We start from the raw sequence: 10,005 nt of genomic DNA on the forward strand, positions 1-10,005 counted from the left end.
ATGGTTTCATCCACATTTTCTACCAGGTGGTGCAAAGCGAGCGTGGCATTATAGGGCTCCACGACTGTATTTGATACCTAGAAAAAGACACAGAAGATCATGAAAACTAGGTGCGCGCTAAAAGCAGAGAAAAGCTATGAAAGACTTCAAAAGGACGAAAACCAGAAAGGGCATTACTTAGGTGCAACTGGAGAAAGGAAATTGGTCATATTCGGTGTCACAAACCTCAAGGCACGGAAAAATGCTGAATGTGTTGATGATGCGATCAGGATACTCTTCTCGAATCTTTGCGATGAGCAGGGTGCCCATGAAAGATCCAGTGCCACCGCCAATGGAGTGGGTCAGCTGAAATCCCTGAAGACAGTTACATCTTTCGGCTTCCTTCCTCACGGCATCCAGCACCGCGTCCGCCAGATGGGCGCATTAGTGTAGTGGCCGATGGCATAGTTGTCGCCCGCGGTCCGCTGACCCAAAGCGATAGACAATAAAACAGATGTTCCAGGAAAAATTATTTTAATCAATACTAAAATAAACTAAACAAAAATGCAGTGCACCGAAGGTGCTGCGCAGCAGTCACAAAGGTACATGAGAGGCCTCATGCAGTCTCAAGGCAACAAAAAGTGCCGCTATGGGTATTAAGCAAGATAGCTAAAAGTCGAAGTCCGCCAGGCAACGTTTTGACGAGAAGGCTCGCCTTATTCTGTCCTATTTCGAAACTTTTGACAGCGAGTAGAGGCTCCTAATAGACAGTTGTTTATTCACTCGTCTGTTTTGTTTTGTGTTGACAACCCCATCTGCGGCTTAAAGCGCTATTTTAGTTGTCTTTATAGTTACAGGGACGAAGACTGTGAACGCTGAAAAATAGAAGCAGCAATCCCTACATGTGTAAACAGCTTTACTAACGATTTGATTGGAAGCATGGAGCTATTTATAAATACGTGCCAAACTAAGCGCGCTCATCCGGCAAGTAACAGCAATAATACGCTTCGTCGTTGGGCGTCGCGAGGGGGCGGGAAGTCGTGGGGTCCAGCGCTTTGTACCTCGAGCTCCCGCCTGAACCCTCTTGTTCGTTTTGCTAGCAATAACTCCAGTTTTGTAGCACTTATCTTTCTGTGCTTATTTTTGAAGTGCTACACTCATTCTGCGTTACGACAGAGATGAGCACGATGCGAGGAGCGTATGGAGTGCGCGCGCTAGTGCATTACAATCCTACCAGTGAATGAGGGCGCCGCTCATCCCCGGCAAGTCCAGAGTTTAATCTGAATTTAGGCGTATACGGGCCTTTCCTCTCCTTTCATCACTTTTTTTCAAGCTTAAAGGTTGGCGCTCCTCCGCCGGCTTCCTGACCCGCTGGAGCTACGCGGCTTATTGGCCGCGGCCTTTGGTAGCTTCCTGGGGTCCGAAAAAATATTAATAATAGCAATTTGTGAACTAGTCCAATCATGAAATAGTTGCCGGGAAGGGCTTGCCGACTATCGTGCGTGATTGTGGGTTCGCTGCAGCGTGTAAAAATGTATCTGGCTCAAGTGTTCATCATTCATGACAACACAATGCTGTGACTTAGCGAGTGGTTGAGCTCTGCTCAGAAAGTGTTTCATAGCTCTTTTAAATTATCTCCACACATAGACCGATCGTTCCGTGCACAAGTAGCCTCGCTACAGTGGTATCGCCAGCCATCAGTCTCCTTATCGTATGTACCTGCTTTCCGTCTATGTGGAAATAATTCATAGGCACGTTTAGTGTTTAGAAAAAAAAACAGCGCACCTTAAGATGCGGACAGAGGAAGATACAAGGGCACAGCGCTGACTTCCCGCGCTGTTTTCCCACCCACTTTTCCTATATATATTGTGTCGCTCTGCAATAAAAGAACTAGTTCAAGTCAGCGCTGTGTCGTTGTATCTTCCTCTGTCCATGTCTTAAGGTGCACTGTTTTTTTACAAATATGAACTACCAACTAGGCCGTTTGACCACCCTTGCAACGTTTAGTGCCCAGGCGGTGCTGCAGTTATTCCACTGCGCAACTAAAAACTGCTGCTGTCGGCCACTTGCGTCGATACAAAGACGAGACCACATTCTGAATGATTAGAGGCACTATTTGGCTGATAACATTCCTTGCCTAGTTGCTTTCGACGTAGCCCAGTCAGGGGAAGCACGCCCCGTGTGGCTTCGACAGAGCGTGGAAGCTCAAACATATACAAGTGCCGGCCGGTGGCGTTAAAAAGCACTGCATGCACTAAAAGTGCTTGCCCCTCTCGCTGGGTTGTGTGGTAAGGCGCTGCCATCGACACAGAAAACTTCAGCGCAGCTTTCCTGTAACCATTTAAATAAATGACAAGTTTCGCGATGCGCTCAGTATTCACAAAAAACATCACGCGTCTACACATTGACGTAAGGTGCGGCTGTATGATAATGCCGTCTGTACCGGAGTCTTGGGTTTATCTTCAAATTTTATACTAAATGCATCAGTGGTGGCGTTGTAAGTGAGGCTGATAGCATTATATCATATCTCACATGTGGAACCAACAACCGAAACCGATATGATTAATTTTTGTAGCGGAGCCTTTTTTGGCCATTAGAATACTGAAGAGCCCTTTCAGAACATTGCATGACGCCTTTACTTACCTGCTGAGGCCAGATAAAGAAGAACTAATGGTTCAAAAGCATATATGTATCTTCAGTGATGGGCATCTGCTAACCAGGCACAAAGTTGTCAGTGCGAAATAGCTCTCCAAACGAACTGCGGCGCACCAAGTCCAGACTTGATGGCTCAAGGCCAGTTAGGATTGCCCGCGGAATGTATCGGCCCCTGAAACAAAAAGAAAATCGCATTGAGTTACGGAAAAGAAGCTGCATGTTTTTAAAAACTTTCCACGTCATCCGAAAGGCAGTTTTATACGAATGCCTATACGTACAAATGAGACAAATACCAGTGAACAAGCAAAATGAAAAAGACGGCAAAAAGCAGGAAATCAACAAACTAAAAAATAAAAGCAATGCTAACACACTTCCATAAAAACCTAGAGACGAACCTGGTGTAGCAAACGAGTTACTATCGCTGATTCTGCATTGTGGCGCTTCGAGGAGGGGGTAGTCATTCGTCTCGTACCTCCTGGAGAACACGAACTGGTCACTGCTGCAGAACAATTTACATAATCTACAAGGGCAAATATGTTCAGGAACCGTAAAAGAGTAATAAAAAATCCTGTGAAGGTGCGGGGCAAGTCTTAGCTGAACTCGTCTTCTGTACGATGTCGGTAATCGCAACACCAGCCATGCATCCATCAACAACTCGATGCGCGGTGTGAGCCGCTGGCTCAGGTGCCTACTGCGTGAGCTCTCTCCAATAGCAGCCACGGCGACAACGACTACCAGCGTCACATGGAAAGCGTGACCCCCACCTAAGCTACGGTGCAGAGTCATTGAATCTCAAACGATATGTCACGGTGACATTCCTGAAGGCGTGGAACACTGGGTACTACATTGCAAGGGTGTTGGAGTCTTCCATCAGTGGGTCGATGATTTTAGGTTGCATATTGTCTACTTGGCGCACAAACGTAAGTATCGTGCAAGCAGCCCAATGAAAGCAGGAAAATGGTTCATAAACGTGGTTAGCAAAGCCATGGCTATCTCTAGTCTTTGAAGCACGAATTACAGCGTCGTCTCCTCGGGAACAACCCGAACAAGCGGTCAGAACAGTCGCAATGAAAGACGCAGCATGTGCAGCCACAGAACCCGGAAGTTTCTTTACGACTGTTGGAAAATTGTGTACTGACTATGCGAGAACAATGTTTTGAGCAGCGAAGAACACGAACGTGCCGCTAATGAAGCTTCGCTTGAGGTCAGATCGTGTTTCAAGAGTGCAAGCACCTAACGTGATGTGACAACTGTACGCTGAATTTAGCGATGTATACAGCAAAACGCAAGTACCAGATGATTCGTCGTAGTAAACATTGGTACGCTCCAGTTGTACGTCCGAGTCACCATGGTAAATCCCAAAGGAGTCAATGTCGTCCCTGCCGAAAATTTCCATACAACGGAGAAAGCGGATCCATACGTACGGAATTATGGAACTACGGACTCCACAGTGTACGGGCATCCGCGTTCATCCGTACTTGACGGATTCTTATGGACCTCCGCCTGTTATGGACTCCGTACAGTTGAACTGAACGGACTCCACAGCAGTCCGTAAGCGCTGGACTCCACATATTTGTGCGGACTCCGCACTACCATGTGGAAGGCAATTCAGCCCGGATTACAATTGCACACTGTGGGAATGCAACAGCATGCATGCAGCTTTTAGCAATATGAGGCAGCTATACAGTTCTATATTCGTATTGATTATTATTTGCAGAAGTAAAAATTCACAGTGAGACTGAAATATGTACAGTATATAGACAAAATTTTCTCGGATGCAGATTCGAGAAAAAAAATTATTTCTGCATTGTCTCAATATGCAGTCAGCTGGTATTTTTGCAAATGGAGCACGCATGTGCCCTCATGATCCAATGATTTTGATTGTCTTGCTTCGCGTAAAGAAATATTTTTCTGCAAACCCACATCATGCAAACTTTTCTCCGTATATGACTCTACATGTATGTGTTGACATGCATGAACAGCACTCACTACCAGTGTAAGTGCTGCTAAAATGTACAGCTAAGCAAAGTACTTTAAATATCTTTATTTCATATATGTAGCCACTCAATTTTTCAGCACTTTCAGCATGTCGCCAAGGGATCTATTTATGCTGCGCAAGCGCTCCTCCCTCGTTTTGCTGCTGGGATGCTTTTCCATGTGCATCTCGAAGGCCGCTGAAAACAGTAAAAATAACTGAGTACACAAAGTTTTGGAAATTGATGCAATCTATGCGCTTTTTATGGTACTGAAAGATGAAAAGATGGACCCTTATAATTACTTTCTACTATATTGATTCAGATTGTTTCTTGCACCATATGCTTTGAAAGGGTCACGAGTGTCGTCACCATAGCAGAGAAAGTTATTTCCCCATGGTTAGTTACAGGTTTGTACCTACAATTATGGAATCCTCAAATAAACTTCGTATTATACGCAACTCCAAGGACCAAGTGTTAATGCATTATAGTCTCCAAATATGTGAATGAGAAAAGAGTAACATGCAGAGAAATACTTTACAATGAATAACCTTACTTCGGAGAGCTTTGAGTTTTTCGGGCTTAAGAGCCCGCCTCTCTTGTAGCTCAGGAACTCCCTCTTTGTGCTGGAAACGGTGGCAGGGCCTACCGGTTATGCTCCTATTGTAGAGCTCTTTCATACCCCATAGAGCCTTTGCCATTTCCCGCACAAAGAGAGAGTCCTTGGGCTGTGTCTGCAGGTAAGCCCATTTCCCTCTAGGGAGGGTCACCCCCCAGGCCAAGTGCACCTAAAAAAATTTTGAAGTAAGGTATGTCAGACACAGTAAGAAAAAGCGCATCATCAAGTAAAATATTGGTTACTGATAATCAACAAAAACTGTTTTAATCTTCATACAGTGCTAATGCTAACCATAGTGCATGCAGCAGCTGGGCTACGATAAGGAATAAGAGGAAGTTATGAATTGTAGACCACAAAAGTTCCGAAGCCTGAGGAAATGCAGGCCATCAGTGCAGCCCTAAGAATTTCAATTTTTTATTCTTGTTTACAGTTCCTCATCAGAACAGGTACAAAGTGCCTGTCACTATGACTGCTTTCGAGCTTCTTTTACGGCTGATACGCTCATAAAAGTTCTATACAAGCACATCTCTCTTGTGAGCCATCTCCAGTTAACCCCCTAAACGAAATCAAGCGCAATATTTCTAATTCCCTGTTAGCTAGCCATAGAAGACAATGCAACAAAGTTCTTGCCACAAACAACCATTTTTCAGGCTTGTTTTCACTTCAACAAAATTTTCGTTCAGTGGAGCTGGGCTTGAAAATTCATTTTATGATAACATAGACATAAATAACGCTAACTGTAGTAACTTTTCGTACATCCACACCACTAACAACAACATATAAAATTAATGGGTGACGATTATCAGACCTGAATGTTCTTTCCAAGCTATTCCTGACTGTCAGGCTTTGTTAATTCACCTGATGGCCTGAACCTTATTCCATTCATTAAAGCTGCGAGTAAAAATGAAAATCTCCATTCTGTACCTCGTCGTTTTCTCTACCGCCATTCTGTGTGTCGCCTCCTCTTGGGGCCCCTTGCCGCTCCTGGGCGATTACCGATGAAGTGGGCACATAAATCTGCGCCTGCAAAAATAAAATTGTCATTTCAGTTCCCAATTATTGTGCACAGGTATTAATCAAGAACTCTGCAAGTAAAGTGCACTATTATCATTTATTTAAATTTTAATTAAAGTTGGTCACAGTGTTAGGTTATTTGCTATGCAAGCAAGTTATGTGACAGCACCTTTGCAATAAGCAGGCATGAGAGTTTCACATTGAGTAAAGAATGATAAGGTAGTAGTCTAATACCCCTGCCACACTAACAAATTTCACTTCAGTTTATTTTCATTAAAGATCCCAAATGGGGTGTTACATAAAGGGTGGGATAATGGTGCACCAGTGACAGCAGTCATAAACAATGATGGGCAAGTTATGGCAGCGATATGATAGGGAAGGCCGTCTACAGTCAGTTGCTACTCAACAAAATAATGAGTTGGTAAAGACGTTGGCACCGGCACGCAGGTGCAGAACTTGGAAGAGGGTGATCGATGCGATGGGATCTGCGTGGTGGTGGTGCACAGATGTAGGGTTCTTGTCTTTAATGTCAATAAATTAATGTCATTCGGTCTCTTTTGGTCCTACATGGTAAAAAATAATGTCATTTGCAAATTATGGTAATGACAATTGGTGAAAAAAAAGTATAATTAAAAGACATCAGCGCCCATAAAACGTGCTTGAAATTGTTGCGTACTGTTTCAAAAGCTGTTAAGAACATTTCTGGGCAATATTAAGGCTTCAAATATTATTTCTGGCAATTCTGCAGCACTTACGTTTAGCCATCAAAGTCCAAGCCAAGGACAGAGTCAACCGCAAATCTGAAAAATGTAAACAAACAAAATGGCTGGCATGACACGGTGGAGCGCACATTGTTGAAATAACTTCCAAAAAATTGAAGTGCTCAGTTACAGCTTTAAGTACTTCCCAGCCAAATGAACATCGAATGCCAGCCAACAATCTACAAAAATATCCCCATACAGAACTCTAGCATTGCTATTAGAATAACTTTTGAATTATTAGTAATAACCACTGCTGTAACAAATGTATTTTTGAGGAGATGCCAGCTATCCATCTCATCATTCTGTGTGGAGTAATTAAAAGGGTATACGTGCATCTTCTCGGGAAAACTAGTTACTAAGATAGATTACTCTATTCAAGCCCGTGACCAGCCAAAACAGAAAAAAAAACCTCGCATGACTGCATATGTGGCTATTAAATACACAGCTCCTCATATGAAACCACTGGAGAAACAGAAAGGTGAAGAGCAAAACTGTCAGGAAGACAATGCGTTTCATTGTAAACCACAAGGCAAGACACAAGGATGACACGAACGATAAGAAAGACTGGAAAATTTTAATGATATTCGAGAAGTAACAGATCAACAGCAAAATCAATTATCCCACACAAGGCGTTAACACACCTTGCATGGGAAGTGCAGCCCAGAAATAATAACTAATAAGAGGATTTTTCACCACTGCAGTGAAAGACAGGACATATTTGACAGGGCACAAAGAATGTCCTGCCAAATGGCAAATTAAATTTGGAAAGTGATACGCTACATGCCATCTTGCTTTCTAAAAACGCTCACCTACGGGGCAGAAACGTGGAGGCTAACGAAAAGGGTTCAGCTTAAGTTAAGGACAACGCAGCGAGCCATGGAAAGAAAAATGATAGGTGTAAGGTTAAGAGATCGGAAGCGGGCAGAGTGGGTGAGGGAACAAACACGGGTTAATGACATCCTAGTCGAAATCAAGAGAAAGAAATGGGCTTGGGCAGGGCATGTAATGCGAAGGCAAGATAACCGCTGGTCTTTAAGGGTAACGGAGTGGGTTCCAAGAGAAAGTAAGCGTAGCAGGGGGCGGCAGAAGGTTAGATGGGCGGATGAGATTAAGAAGTTTGCAGGCAAAGGGTGGATGCAGCTGGCAAAGGATAGGGTTAATTGGAGAGACATGGGAGAGGCCTTTGCCCTGCAGTGGGTGTAGTAGGGCTGATGATGATGATGATGATGATGATGACATAACACTGCCTCAAATCCTGTTCCATTGGGGAAGCACAGATAAGTTTACAAATGACAAAGCGAGGAATATGCACCAACCTTTCACATGCGAAAACTGTTTCAGAATTATTTATTATGAAGAATATTAATGCACAAGCACTATTCCGGAAAGTACCAACCCTGAGCAAAATAGTGCGGTGTCTGATCGCAGCCGGCCTAGCGCGAGCGCTCCGTCACGCGGCACTTCTCGCTCATTGTCTTCTACGCAGTGCAAATCTATGCTTTTGAACAGAGTGTCGAAGCGCTACCAAGCGAAAGCGTAACTCTGTTGTGACATCTGGTGCCATTTCTATTTACCACGGCACGCGAGTACTAAACGCACACAAAGACAATGAGAACAACACTTGTCATGCAGGATACAGACCCTGCTTTTTTGGCGCCGCATTATAGCTGCGGCAACCGCATGCAGACTGCCTCCACTCACATCCTTATATTGCCGCATACAAATAGCGCTTGTGAATACAGATCATTAGCAAAGAAACGCAGAGCGGGGCTCACCGGTCATCCGATTCATCCAGGCTTAGTAAAACCGCGATGGAGTCTTCGTTGCCTTTACAGATGACAAGACGTCGCAGCATTGTCTTTCTTCGTGGCTTACCCGTTGAAGCTCGCCAATGTTGACAGGCCGTAATTCTGGTCGTTGGCTTCCAAAACACACTCCTTCCAACCTTCCTATTGAATGAGTTCTGCACACGTGTCCGCCGTACAAGCACTCAAGCAATGCCTCAAAGAGGCAAATAATACAAAACGCGACACGTCGTTTGCGCTGCAATGGCGCCGACGGTTGCGCTTTCGCGTCGTTTAAAAATTGAAACCGAAAAAAAGTTTGTTTTTTAAATCACGAATCTTTAAATAATCTTCACAACAAAGACACTGCATTTTAAAAAAACGCTTACATATTTATGAATATCAAAGCACTTTCAGTTACTTTTTCTGGCATGTCGTTTGTAGAAGCTGCGATCCTGTGATCCCCTGAAGTGACCCGGATGCCCAAGCAGACGACGGAGCAGACGACGCTGTTGACGGAATGCAATTTCGTTTCATGCAAGAAAAAATCACTAAGTTGCGACAAAAACAGCGAAAAAATTCGCCGTATCTCAAGCCGAAGATTATCGTGGATAAGTTGAAAGCAATTGACACGATGGAGAGTAGCTGCGATGCATTAATTTGCGCGACACTGGCACGCACACCGGAGATCGTGAAACTTAACAGCTTAATCTGTGACCAATACAAGCGGTTTACTTTGATATCAACTGCGTTGCTAAACTACGTCGATACTTGCGTCACACCTTAGCCAATATGCAACAGCGGCTAGCATTCGCCGCATGCTGATCGCGTGTAGTTTCACAAGCAAGAGCCCTCTAGCGCATCGAAGCAGCCGTGTTTTCGAGTTCGTATCGTTACGATAAACACGAGCTGTTTTGGCACGTATTGGAATTGAAGTTCTCAGCCTGTGCTTCACGAACGGTGACGATGGCGTCGCAGACGATCTTAACTAAGACTCGCCGCAACGCAGCCGATAACCCAAGCATATGGGCTTTAAAGTTGTTCACCAGTACTTCAAACGTGGCCACAAAGCATCGCTCAATCGCAGGCCAGTCGCTCGCTGCTTGATTTTCCAACCTTCCGAGTGAAAGTCGCAAGCTGTTGAGCCAATCAGTGAGCGAGCCGGAGTGAGCGAGACAAGCTTTCGGGAATGACGCCGCGCGCGGGCGCGCCGGGCAATG

The 10,005-nt window shown here is 44.5% G+C and overlaps 1 pseudogene; it reads right to left on the reverse strand.

The window, feature by feature from the left end:
• LOC144124688 (tubulin beta-1 chain-like) overlaps positions 1–4,030 on the reverse strand; it is a 7,284-nt pseudogene extending 3,254 nt beyond the window's left edge.
• Positions 4,031–10,005: the final 5,975 nt, after the last annotated feature.

The sequence above is a fragment of the Amblyomma americanum genome, chromosome 1 (assembly GCF_052857255.1).
Source record: "Amblyomma americanum isolate KBUSLIRL-KWMA chromosome 1, ASM5285725v1, whole genome shotgun sequence".
NCBI lineage: Eukaryota > Metazoa > Arthropoda > Arachnida > Ixodida > Ixodidae > Amblyomma > Amblyomma americanum.